This window comes from Crocodylus porosus, unplaced genomic scaffold (assembly GCF_001723895.1).
Source record: "Crocodylus porosus isolate Cpor-Errol unplaced genomic scaffold, CroPor_comp1, whole genome shotgun sequence".
Taxonomy (NCBI): domain Eukaryota; kingdom Metazoa; phylum Chordata; order Crocodylia; family Crocodylidae; genus Crocodylus; species Crocodylus porosus.
In genome coordinates, this window is record NW_017728947.1 from 33,261,296 (window position 1) to 33,275,654 (window position 14,359).

At 40.7% G+C, this 14,359-nt stretch overlaps 1 protein-coding gene across 1 annotated transcript in view; it reads left to right on the forward strand.

Moving 5' to 3' along the window:
* The window catches only part of CAPRIN1 (cell cycle associated protein 1), a 64,440-nt gene that overhangs the window by 804 nt on the left and 49,277 nt on the right, over positions 1–14,359 (forward strand). The window lies entirely within an intron of this gene.

Sequence of the window (14,359 nt, forward strand, 5' to 3'; positions counted from 1 at the left end):
GAGGGGAGGCAGCGGCTCGGCCGCGCCGAGGAAGCTGCTTTGTGTGAGCCGGCGGGCGGCACAAAGCCGGGGAGCAGCTCGTGCCCGGGGCCCGCGTCCTGACAACAACAGCTGCGGTCTCCGGAGGGAGGAGACGGCACCGGTCGCGTTTGCTTCTGCCCGGCGCTCGGAGCTGCGTGTGGGAAATGCGCCGGGCCCCATGAGGCAGGGCAGGACGTGATGCGTTCAGTGACACCCTAACTCTGGATCTGAATGAAGCATCTCAGCCCCTGTTGCAGTTTGGGGCAGGGGAGGTGCTCTTCAAGCTTGATGATGAACCTTGGATTTATAAGCTAAAGTTTAGGGTGGGCAGAATGATTTTGGCCTGCAGCAAGATGTATGCTGTAAATCTACACTATAACACCCCCCCCCAACACAGGCTAATATGCATATTATATTTTTTTCTAAGTAGGACTTGGAACACAAGTCACACACTAGCATTTTGGGGGGTGTTTCTTAGCTGGATCTAACATGTTTAGGTTGCAATGGTAGGAGAAATATTTTCTGTTTTGCTACTGTGTATATGCATGAATTTTATTTTTTTTTCCTCCCCTCTATTAAAAATAGCAGGAGAGTTAAGAGACTTAACACAAATGCAAGGAATAAAAACCTGCTTAGATTTTGCTTAGGCCTTGCCTGTGCACAAGGTGTTACCAGAATTGTATTTCAAAGTGCTTTAAGTCAGTTTATGTGTAAACAGATTTTTAGTTTTCATCTACAGAAGCATTCAGACTCCTTTGTGACATTCCCCAGGTAACTTAGGTAAAGTAAAAAGACTTCAAATGGAATTTTAAATACAGGTTGCAGGGAAGTCGGGGAAGGGAACCAAAAGTTATCTCTCTGATTTTCTAGAACGTGCAAGACCAGAATTTTGTGTTTAAAAAATTACGAACTTGGGAGAGAAGGAAAAAATACCCAAATACTATCTTCAGCTATTTTTTTTTTTTTTTTACAGTTCCTTAGCTATAAGTACATGGTATCTCCAGTCTGAATACAGTGGTTCTTACCTTTGCTTCTAAAGAGATCTCGTAGTGCCTTAAGAGTTGTAATAGATTGATTTTTCTTTCATAATTTCTGAGGGGGATATTGTAAAGTCACAAGTCGGCAATTCTTTTCTGATACAAATCGGTAAAAGTGGAAGAGAGGCTGTCTTGGGAATTTTTGTTTCTGTTAATTTTACATGTGTTATAAGTGTAATATAGTGGTATTACGAACATTTTGCCCTGTGTTCAGTTGCTCATTGCTTTTTGTAGCCTGGCATGGAAACAGCCTTTTTTGAGAGAAACCTGTTCAGTAGTTGTTATATGAATTGATATTTAACTTGTTGAATTTACTGTGCATCAATAGTGTATTTGCCTGTTTCTCTTCTGTGGTCAAAGTGCACAAAGAAAGGTTGTATGCATTGCTAAGTTGGCATTAAGCACATTAATGAAGGTGAGTGAAGGGTCAGAAGCTTCTGCATATCGTATCAGTAAAAGCTGCACAGACAGCTCTGAAGGCTCATGAAGGGCTTCCTGCTGCAGACCTCATAACATGCAAAAGATTTTTTCTTAGTTGTGTTGAACAACATGTTGTAACTGTAGGCTTGTTTCTGTTTTCAAAAAGACTCTAGTAAGGTACTATATGTAAGATTCCATGACTGTTCCTTCAGAAATCAGGGACTCTGACCCAGGCTTCATGTCCAACCCAACTTGCACATACCTCTTGGGAATCAAATGCTATTTCTCAACTACAGTTCTTTAAACAACTTGATTTTGAATTTTTGAAATATCTGGAAATGTAGTCAGTGTTTTGTACAAGTGTGATCAGGAAGGGTGAAGCTGTAGAGAAATACATGAAAGACTTTAAGAATCATGAACTTTAGCCACTGAAAATAAAATGCTTTTGCCAAAAGAGGTTTTGACTGTTAATCTAAATTAGCTTTGAATGGTCATTGGCCAAGAACAAAGGAAAAATACAACATGATTTAGTGATGTATTTTTGAAGGATAAAACATAAATTAGTATTCCTAAAAGGAATGCTAATTCAGGCCTAAAATGGTAAACATGGCTTAATCTACTAAAGCAGAGGAGTTGAACATTATGGCCTGCAGGCTGGTTGTGGCCTGCAAACCCCTGTATCCTTCCTACCAGACTACTAGCAGGCCATGAGAAATTGGGGAAAGGGGGGTATGGCTGGGGATGCAGTGGCCTGCTGCAGAGTCCAGGGCCCTTGGACTGCAAGGTACATAGCAGTTCATACCAGGACAGCAAGCAAGGGCTGACACCCTAGTTGCCCTCCAGCCGCTTCATTTTGTCACCATTCCTGTGACCCTACTACCTTGTCTGCCAGTCCCTGCTCCATGTCCCTTCCTGGAGCTACTGCTACACTGGAGCCATTCTGGCAGTGCCCCGGGTTGGAGCCAGAGCTCCAGCTGCTGCTGCTTCCTTGTACCCCGGGGCCAGATCTGACCTGCAAGGAGTGCCATGGTCCAGATCTGGCTTGGTGCACAAGGTGAATTTGACCTAAAGAAAACACTTGTGTTAAATCAGATTTCACAGATTAGTTTTAAATAGATCTTTGTTTCAGTTTTATTTTAAGTGTTGTAAGTGAAATAGCTTGACTAATGCTAATCATGTAGAATTTTAGGATCATAGTAAAAATGTATGTTCAAAATAATTTAAGGTAGAAATTATGAATTGGAAATACTTATTAAATGATTGCTTATGTTAATATTTTTCTGTTTTCTTGAAATCAAATAGTCACTTGAAGAAAAGTGCAGGAAACTGCTGGAGCAAGAAAGTTAATTTAAAATTCATAACTGGACACTGTTCCAAAGTGTGTGAACTTTTTTTTTTACTTTTTATACACAAGGCCACACAAATGTTCAGTTTATATTCCTCTGATATCTCATTTTGAGATACCAGGAAAGCTAAAAGTTTCTTTTTCCCCTTTCATGAAGATCTCTTCTGTGTTAGGTTTTTTAATGCAAGCGATTTTTGGTTTAAATCAGAGGTGTCCAAAGATGGGACATGCAGGCTGTATCTGACCTGTGGAGTGAAATCATCCAGCCATTTGTGCTGGCCCTGGGTCTCAAGTGGACCCACACACCACACACAGTGCATGCTGGCCTGCCCCCATCCCAGGCTCAGGGCTGCTGCATCTACTCCAGGACCTGCGCTGCATGCATCATCTGCATGGTGCCAGTCTGGGATTCTTCCCCCAGTGCCATGCACAGTGGTGTGTGCTTTGGTTGGTGCAGGATGCAAGCCCCACATGATACATGCACTGGCTCGGGCAGTCTTTATGGGTGCTGGATGCAGCATGTGGAGTTGGGCCATGAGGAGGGTGCCCATGGTCTATTCGTCCAGCCCATGGACCAGTTGGTCCCTTGCCAATCACCTGTTCCTGTTTGACACTCCTGGTTTTTAGTAGTCTTTTCTTTAGCCTAATTATGAGTTTCTTCTATATAAATGAGTGGTCAACCTTTTTGACCAGCGTGTTGTAGAAAGAATATCCCTGCTGCTCTTCTTTCTGCTTCTTGCTGAACCTGCTGTTGTGCTGCCTGTTCCCTCCCTGATCTGCTGCCTGCTTATTTTAAACCCTCTAACTCAGTCTTTCTAGGCTTGTTTTCTGAAGTTGAAGGAAAACAAACTATTTCTATTGTTTTTCTGATGAAGGAATTTCTGAGGGAGGAGCACAATGTTAAGCATTTTTGTATAGTGTTGAAGGGAAAAAACCCATCCCAGTTTACTTTTTTTTTGGTTAACCTTTAATATCATGTGAACCACACAAAGCCAAACTCTTTATCTGCTAACCTGACTTCTGTGGCCATAGGAAAGCACTTTAGAATATTTCATATGCAAAACCCTGGATTTAAAAGTTTTTTTTTTTTTTTTCCCAATAAATTGTAATGGTTTTAGTTCTGATCTACATGAGAGATGATTTTAAATTGGTTCAGAAGGCTTTGTGAGCACTTACTTTATTTAACCCACCTTGTATGGAAGAAGTCAGGAAATGATTTAAGCTAAAACAAACTGTGTCCATCAGGGTTTGCAGTGTTTTAAAATGTTTCCATTAACCACTACAACTTCCCAATTTTAGATATAAATCCAAATACACTAGTTAGCAACGTTTGATACTATGTGACTGTCATTGTAATATAGGAATTTCCATTGGAATAGACTACTTTGTCTTTTTAAATATTTTTCTCTTTGCCTTTCCTTCTTGATAGACAATGCATAAAGAACCTATTTGTCAGTCTATACTAGGATGCTGTGGTAAGTTGTATCTTGTGGAAGCAGAAGGGAACCACTGTCTTAGTGCTGCTGCTGACTGTTGTTGCTGGACTTCAGGTTTCTCAGGTGCTCCAAGCTTCCCAGCTTCTTTTTTCCCACCACTACACAAAGTATCCTCCATGTAGCTTTGGGAAACAAGTAGTTTTCTCCATCAGTAGATCTGTTTGCTTTATTCAGTGGTATCAAAGGGGCCCTGGGTCCATTATCTCTGTTTTCAAGTTGGTTGTTTCTGTGAAGATGTTCTTGTTTATAGTATTCAGTCTGGGCTCAGTCACCTTATTGGACATCTCTCTGTTGTAGCTCTGCATAACTTCAGAGTGAGCCCAGTGCTTTCTTCCTTTAGGAATGCAGGACTTTGGACATCCTGGATCAAATTTAGTCCTTTGCTTTCACAGGCAAACCTGTCATGTAGTCTCCTTTCTTAAACTGATTTTATCCATCTTAAAAAGTAGACAGTGTTTCTTTGTATCATTGCTCTTATTTAATTTCTGAAACAGCTTTCTAAGAAGAAACACAGCTTATGAAGGGCCCATCTGCATTCTGGGCTTGCTGAAAGGCCTTCTATTGTCTACTGTCCCAGGCAACAGACTCAAAAGTGGTGCAAAATGTAACTTCATTTTCAGTTGCTTCAGGACCTCCCATTGTTTCTTAAATAGACTTACCCTGGATAAATAGGCTCTGACATCAGTCCCGATGGTTAAGGGTCTTGTGTTAAAAAAAAATCGTTCTAGAGCACTAGCTCCTCATTTGAATTCATTTTATGTAAGTTCAGAATGGTGGTATAACTGCTGGTCCAGGGAATACAGGAAAAGCAGGTTTTGTTCAGTAATACCTTTCCTTGGACCAGTTATATAATTGATGTTAGACAGGTTTTTGGGCGCACACTGCCCTTGGAAAAAAACAGTTACAGCCTAAGCTGAATACCAACTAATACAATTGCTTTTTGTTTAACTCCATTATGTAAAAGAAAATAATCACTTGGCAATAGGGCAAAGGGTAGTAAACTTCTGGAACAAAAAAAATTAAAGATTCATAAATTTCATCTGCCTTTTACTTGTTTTCCAGGAATCTGATGATGATTCCTCCACAGGTTTACTCCCCTCTTTCCCTCCTTCAAGTGACTCTTCATTTGCATAATGAAGTTAATTGTTTTAACTCATATTTAGCTTAGGCTATAATTGCTTTTTCCTCAGACCTTAAGTAGGGTACTTTGCGCACCAGAGTTTACAAGTTCTCTTTTTTCAACTACAGGATGCAAAAAAAAGAACTGAAAAAATCTGGTTTAGGTTTCATTGATCCATCATCTGTTTTGCTGATGTATATGCCTTTGTCTTAGTTGAAAGCAAAACAGGTAAAATGTTCCAGAAAATGTTTGGAGTATTCAAACCTCTGTATAGCAGCTAACCTCTACACAGAAGCCTCTCATGTACCCTGTTCAATAACTGTTAAAAACATCATATTTTTTCACTTAAAAAAGAATCTTTAACAGTTGATGATTGTACATTGAAAAAAAGGCACTGGCAATCAAACTGTCAAATGGAATATAATAGAACAAAAAAGGAGATCAGATTGGCTTGGGTGTAGGGGCAGAAGGCTAAAGGTGCAAAATAGAAAAATATCTTTTTGAATACAGTAGATTAGGTTGGCAACCTTTTACTAATGGCAGCTCACAGCTTGTGACCTAGCCATCCCTGCAGGTTGCAGATCCTCTGCTGTTGTTCCAGCCATCCTGGCTCTGTGGAAAGAGCTGCTCTTTCACCCTCTCCCAATGCAGCTTCCACCAAAGTGTGCTGCTAAAAGCATGGTAAGCAACAATTCAGAACAGCTGATTCGCCAGTGATGGTAAACTCGGACTGCAGGGTGGGATGGGGAAGCAGTAGGGGATTGGCATGCCATTGTAAAACACTGGCTTGTTGCTAACACTTGTGGAAGCGAATGCTGCTGTTAATGTATTTGTGATTAATTTCTTCCTGTTAATGAATTCATCCATGAGGAGGATAAGGGAAAGATCTAGGTCCATCTCACTGATGCAATAGAGTGCCTTGTCTGTTAATTCCCAGTAATGCTAATGTGAATGAGTAAGTCAACTATTTTAAATTGAAGAAGGAATTTACGTATGCACTGTCTAGAACAGCGTAGACCTGTAGATAACAGATATTTGGGAGAAGGCCAGGGAAACTGGTTCGTGGATTACAATGGGGCAGGCAGTTATTTCTGATGGAGGGCCACTGATTAAGTTTTGGCAAGCTGTTGAAGGCTGCATTTCCCTCTCTGGTGCTGTGATGTAGGAACAGCCCCATGGTCCCATATTCCGCAGGCCCCCCCCCCCGGATTAGAAGACTACCACATGCCTTAGTAGCAGTTCTCAATCTTTCTGGGCATGCTAGGCTGGCCACACCTTCCTAAATCCAGTTCCATGTTGTGCTGGATCAGGCCTCAGCCCTGCACATACCTGTCTGCATTCTTAAAAATCAACTTCTTTAAAGTCTTTCTTTAAAAAGCGCCCTTCATTTAAATAAAATAAAATATTAAACATTAAAATAAATAGGATTTTAATATTTGGGTTCTTGGTGCAACTTACGTAAACCTGAGTACCAACATTTAAGGTAGAAATCTCTTCAAAATTAAGTGTAGTGTATTAGAAAGTTAGCAAATCTTCTCAGACATTTTTGAACAGTTTATAATCGGGGCAAGAAATGAATATGCTTATGTTTCAGAGCTAAAAATTCTTAAGTTTTACAACTTTAACGCTGTTAAGATTTCAAGAGTTAAATGTGACCCATTGTAAAATAAACTTGAATTTGTGTACTCAAAAACTACGTAATATTGTGTAATATGGCCAGCTTGCGGGAAAGCTAAGGGAGGAAGGAAAGGGGCAAGAGAGAGAGAGTCAGCAGGGCCAGATGAGTGTTACCCTGGGCTACTGAAGAAACTGGCAGAGGAGATCTCAGCCCCTGGCAATGATCTTCATGAAGTTGTGGGAGATGGGCCAGGTACCAGAGGACTAGAGAATGACCAACACAGTGCCCCTCATTAAAAAAGGAGGACCCAGGAAACTAAAGACCAGTTTGTGTCACCTCACCTAGAAAGTTACTAGAGCGTAACCTAAGGAAAGCTATTCACAAGCAGCCAGCAGGGATTTATGAAAAACAAACAGTATCAAACTTAATCTGCTTCTTTAACTTGGGTGAATGAAGAAACTAGTACAAGGTGGACAGATAACTGGCTCAACAGCTGCAAGCGAAGGATAATTATTAATGGGTCTGAGACAGAGGCAGGTTTCAAGTGGAGTCCCAGAGATATTTGTCCTGGGCCTGGTTCTGTTCAATATGTTAATTAATGATTTGTGTAATATTTATTCAGATAATCTTTATTAAGTGTGTGGCTGCAGCTTAATTTTTTTGTGAAGGCTGAGGCAAAGTAGCTGTTGAGTAGATCTCCCTTCTTTGTACCTTCAGTTAGGAGTTTTCCTTGGCTTGTTAACACAGGACCCACAGCTTCCTTGGTCCTGCTTTTGTGGCTATTATAAAATTTCTTCTTACTGTCCTTGACCTTTAGTCAGGTGCAGCTTGTTCTTTCTCTCTGCCTTCTATTTTGTCCCTGCAAGTTCTGGCTATTTCCTGGTACACTTCCTTGGTGACCTGCCTGTTCTTCCGTTGCCGGTATGCTTTCCTCTTGTATTTGAGACATTTTAGAAGTTCCTTGTGCAGCCACATTGGTCTGTTGCCATTCTCGTGCTTCCATTGTGTAGGACAGTTTTTTTTGTTGGGCTTCTAATGCATTGCCCATTAGAAGCTCCCAGCATTCCTGGGCATCTTTATCTCCTTCAGTCTGTCATCTCATGACACTATACCTATTAACTCTTTGAGCTGGATATAATCCACCTTTTTGAAACCTAGCATCCTAATTTTGATGACCTTATGCTTTCCCTGCCTCAGGATCTGGAATTCTATTGTCATGATCACTTCCTCCCAAGTTATCCATCACCTTCACATTCTTCACCAGTTCTTTCCTCTTGATCAGGATGAGATCCAAGATAGATGATTCCTAATTGATTTTTGCAATTTCAGAACATTTTAGTGTTTAATTTCACATTAAATTTTGCTTTTGGACTTTTAGCTTTCTTTCTTTTTTTTTTAAGTATGGGATGTCTGTACTGTTTAAATGTTTTTGCTTCTGTCTTGAAAAGCCCCCATGTACCATGGGAAGATAAAGTTAGACAACCAACTTTGTAATATACATGTGCAAAAATATGGAACTTTAGTTCATAAGGTCTTTATTTCCAAGTTTTTCTTTATGCAATGAAAGTTATCTACCAAGGACAGAAAACAAGTTAGTTGCATTACATGTCAGTTTATCAGAACATAAGGTTTTTTCACATACCTCAGATAAAAAGGCTAGTTATGCTTAGTTTTGATATCAAGTGTAGAAAAATTTAGCTGAAAGGAATCTTCTTAAAAAAAAATTACCTCTTTGATTTCCTCAGGAAGTTGGGATGGTTTATTTTAATTCTTTGTTATTGGCAGGTTGATGCCAATAGGTTCTGTAATGGACCTGTCAGATTATCTAACTTGACATTAAAATCTTGTAATTAATTAGATTACGTTTGTAATGATTTTGTGTACTTGACTAATAAAATAAAACATGCAGCCTCTGTTATCCAGAAAACTAAAGATATTTAAAATATGCATCAGTGTCACAATGGGAAAAGAGGCAAAGATATGAAATATCCCTTGCAATATTCTCAGCAGTTTGTCAGAGTTTAAAGTAGAATATGTATCTCTGTAGACTCATTGTCCAAGTTATTAGCCATTTACGACATCACTTTTCTACTCATTGGCCTCTTAAATGTCTTTGTTCCTGCTTTTATAGTTCAGAATATTTATCCTGCCTGAGGACTTAAGGATAAGGATGGTAGAGAAAAATAGGAAAACATCTCCTTTTTCCGAGGCACTACAGCAGGCAAAGCAGAATTTATATTTTTTAGTGCAGCTGTATTACAGTATTTAGCAAGATGCTGGTTAACAGAATAGTTTGAGGGACCATCTTGCTTACTTTTCTGGTAGTATCTGAGCTTGTTGTAATATAATAATCTGTAATATACCATGGTTTTGAGCACAAAGAATGAGTGCCTACTTGGTATTTATGGTCCCTAGTGTGATAACTTTTAACTAAATGCACAGTAGCTTTTCAACTGCAATGCAGAGGGAAAGCTATCTTACTTTGTCTTCACCTTTGGTTTAGTAACCATCTAAAAGCTTTTAGGGGAACTAATGTTAAATTGTAATTATTATTCTTCCAGTTTGTGGTGACAGGGAGGGAGATCTATGTAAAACTGCTGGTTCATTGGCAGAATGGGCAGGCTTGCTTCTGTATTGTTACTGACTAGGCTTCCTTATCTACTCCAGGCAGCTCTAAACTGGAATCCTAACTAGAGGAAAATAAATATGGCTGTTCAAACGAAAGCAGGCTGTTAAGGATAAAATAAAATGGCTTTGCTTCATTCTCTATCTGTCTCCCAGTCCCCTTGTGTGAATGCTGTTGATGATCTCGCCGAGTGTTCCATTTGACTACCGTTCTGTTGTGCCTGTTTGTTCCCAAAAGGAAACACCTGGGCAAATGGTGGTAAATTCCTGGGAGTTCAGGAAGTTCTTAGTTGTGGATTTAATTTTCTGTCAAAGATAATATCTGGCCAGATTTTCATGAAGTGAAAAAGATGCCTGCCTTATTTGTAGGATTTTCAACAAAATGAGTTGTTTTGACAAGGAGTGACTCGGAATAAAAATGGTAGCTGGAATAAAAGCAGGTATAACTTCTTACCTAGCACCAGCCATCACACTTGATTAAAATATCTTATGAAGCAGTCTACACATTAATATCCTTTTCACAAGCTCTCAGTTTTCCAGAATATGAGAGTCCTTTGAGCTGGACTTCATAGTTTCTAGGGTCGAAAGGGACCTGAGTAGATCATTGAGTCCGACCCCCTGCCATGACAGGAAAGAGTACTGGGGTCAAACGACCCCAGCAAGGTGTATATCTAGCTTCGTTTTAAAGAACCCCAGGGTAGGAGCCAGCACCACTTCTCTTGGAAGTTGGTTCCAGATCCTAGCTGCCCTGACAGTGAAGTAGCGCCTCCTGATATCTAGCCTAAACCTACCCTCTGCCAGCTTGTGACCGTTATTCCTGGTCACCTCGGTAGTGCTCGGGGGAACAGGGACTTCCCCAGTGCCTGCTGGTCCCCTGTGACCAGGTTGTAACAGGCCACTAGATCACCCCTCAGCCTTCTCTTGTGGAGGCTGAACAGGTTCAGGTCCCGTAGCTTCTCCTCATCATAGCTGCCCCCCGATCATGCGAGTGGCCCTCCTCTAGGCCCTCTCCATGTTTTCTGCATCCCTCTTGAAGTGCGGTGCCCAGAACTGGACACAGTACTCCAGCTGTGGCCTGACCAGTGCTGCATAGAGGGTAAGTATCACCTCCTCGGACCTGCTCGAGATGCATCTGTGGATGCATGGCAAGGTGTGGTTGGCTTTCCTGACTGTATCCTGACACTGCTGGCCCATGTTCATCTTGGCATCAGTGATGACTTCAAGATCCTTTTCTGCCTCTATACTAACAAGAAGGGAGTTCCCCAAACTGTAGGTATGGTGCCTACAGGACTTCTCTGTGTTTGGTCTCCAGAAAGTGAATTGGTTAAGGGAAGTTTGAGCAGAATACTTTGTCTTCCTGGCTCATAGCATTTTAGTAATTTTATCACTGGAGAAACATTTAAACCTAAGAATATTGTGCCAAGATTTTTGTATTACCAAGATTTTTTTATTATTATTATTTCAAAGAGACTTTTGTTGCTATTTTCCTGCTGTAGTTGTTTCTGGATTAGGGAGGTAATAGTTAAGATATTCTTTATGATGGATTTAGTTGGTAAATCAAACGGAAGAAAACATGAAGTAGTGGTGAAAGTTGTATTTTCAAGCAGTTTCTCAGAGGAACTAAGCAAACTTCATGGAATATGGTCTGCCATCATTTTAGAGAAATGATGAAAATTTCAGAGGTACTTAAACTCTTCCGTCTAATTCCTGTTTAGAGTACCACTTAAGCTGTTAATGCAGTATCACATATAGGAAGGTAAAGGAATTACTATTTAAAACTGCATGGTGTTATGATCCAGCTGACTGTTTTTCTAATCTTTCATAGTTTTAAAACACCTGTCAAATTCAGTTTAGCTCAGATATATTTTTGGTAAAAAGGGAGAAAAGGGAGGATACGCAGTTAAGCTGCCGTGAGGTTAGCATGTAAATCTAATGAAAAAATAAATCAACTTTTGTAAATTTGTAGCATATCACTGGAAATGGTAAAAACATAGTAAAACTGCCAGGAACTGAAAAATCATTTTGGATATGCATTCTTAAATTTGAAGAGATCCAATATTGTTAAAAATAGCTACTAACATTTTAAAGTTTGACTCATTACTTTTGTAATGTTTATAGCTAAAGTATTCCACTCTCGGCCACACCTCAACTGGAGACTCAAAAGTTGTTTGCATTCAAAGCTCCACTGTTGGTTCCCAAAGATCATGGATTGTGTGTAACAGAATACAAAAAATCAAAGAAATGTCTTAAATTTGAACGATGAAAGACTTGTGTGACATGATTTCAAAGCATGTGACCTCAGATTTTCAGGACAGTTAGCTGGTACATCGAATGTAAAAAAATTTAAAATTTTTAAAAAATTCAAACAATTATTCTACCCAGAGTGAGGTTTTTTGCATACTGCCCTCTAAATCAAAAGTAGATGTTCTGAAACACTGAACAGTCTTCATAGAAACCAGAGTATGTTTGGTATTATGGCCATTACAGGGTTTTTTTTTGGCGGGGGGAGTGTTATTTTTTTAATGACTAATTTCAGGAGGAGGTGCTTTGGACAAGTATTTAAGTCACTGTACTTCATGCTATTAATTTGAATGGCCTGAGTTTTCAGTTATCATTCAGGACAGTAATCGGTTTTACAGTAAAGTCTTGTATTAGGTATATTACAACTAGCTTGCTACAGAATTGTAAAACTAATTCTAGAAGCTGAAGGAATATTTTTAATGCTGAACAAAATTCATTACATTTAATTTATAGATTACTAAGAGTTATTGCAGTTTTAAATATTGGCTCTTACTGAACATTTAGCTTTCATTGGCTGTATTTTGGTATGGTATTATCCCTGTAATGGAGTTTATGTAGAAAGTTTTAAATCATGCGCTTGGGGAAAGTAGGTTGCACAAATGTGTTTTTGTGTGGGGGGAGAGTTGTGTTTCACTGTAAAGTCCAGTATTGTTTTAAGTGACTCATTTTGGGAGTTATTTCCATTGACTCTTAGTGTCTGGTAGGGGCATGTTGATGAAGTAAGGTGAGGATTCCCAAAGTGTTGACCCTTGGGTCCCTTGGAGCTTGCAAAGAGGTATTTTAAGGGTGGCTGCAGCATGCCCATAGCTATTGCTGGCCAAGTTTGCTGGCGACACCAAACTTTGGGGTAAAGCGTCCATACCTGAGGACAGGAGGGTAATCCAGGCTGACCTTGACAGGCTCAGGAAGTGGGCAGATGAGAGAACCTGATGGTGTTTAACACTGAAAAATGCAAAGTTCTCCACCTTGGGAAGAAAAACCCTCAGTGTGTTTATAAGTTTGGCAGTGCTACTCTGGCTAACACTACAGATGAAAGAAACTTGGGGGTCATGATTGACCACAAGATGAACACAAGCCATCAGTGTGATGCTGTGGCTAGTAAAGGGAGCAAAATGCTGGCTTGCATCCACCCAAATCCCAGGATGTCATTCTCCTATTGTACTTGGCCTTGGTGAGGTCGCACCTTGAGTACTGCATCCAGTTTTGGGCTGCACAATTCAAAAAGAAGGTGGCGAAGCTTGAGAGAGTCCAGAAGAGAGCCACACGCATAATCAGAAGTCAGGAAAACAGACCTTACGATGAGAGGCTGAGAGCCATGGGACTCTTCAGCCTGGAAAAGTGCAGGCTTGGGTGATCTGGTGGCTGCCTAGAACCTTATAAGGAGTGCTCACCAGTTTCAGGGGGAACATCTGTTCACCAGAGCGCCCCAAGGGATGACACGGTCAAACGGTCACAGATTCCTCCAAGACTGTTTTAGGCTGGACATAAGGAAGAACTTCTTTACTGTCTGAGCCCCCAAGGTCTGGAATAGACTGCCGCTCGAGATGGTTTAAGCACCTATTTTGAATGCCTTCAAGAGACATTTGGATGTTTATCTTGCTGGGATCCTATGACCCCTGCTGACTTCCTGCCCCTGGGGCAGGGGTCTGGATTTGAAGATCTTCCGAGGTCCTTTCCAGCCCTAATGTCTATGGAATCTATGAAATTGACTGATTTTTATGAACAAATTTTAGCAGCAGCCATGTTACCCGTTGTTGAGAATAACTGATACTTTTTGTAATGGTCATAGTAAACTGGCAACAAACATCACTTGGTACTAGCTACTGGGGATGACCTAATCGGGGACCTAGAGACTGTTGGGAAGCTGGCTGATAGCAATCATGAGCTGATCACCTACACCATCTGCCATAAAGCTGACAAGTCAGTCAGCAACACTGAAGTCCTCGACTTCAGGAAAGCAGACTTTGACAAGCTCAGGAGGCTTGTCAGTGAGGCCCTAAGGGACCACAACCCCAGGGGGAAGGGAGTTCAGGATGAGTGGTTGCTCCTTAAGGGAGCAATCCTTGATGCACAAGCTAATTCTATTCCATCTCGGAAGAAAGGCAGCAAGAGGGCACAGCAGTCCCCCTGGCTCTCCAAGGATCTGGCACACCACCTGAGGCTAAAAAGAAAGGTCTACAAAGGATGGAGGATGGGATTCACCTCCAAGGAGGAATATTCTGCGCTGATTCGGTCCTGCAGGGAGCAAACCAGGAAAGCCAAGGCTGCAACTGAATTCCAACTAGCTTCAAGCATCAAGGACAATAAAAAGTCCTTTTTCAGATATGTGGGGAGCTGGAGGAAAAGCAAGGGCAACATTGGACCCCTGCTGAACCA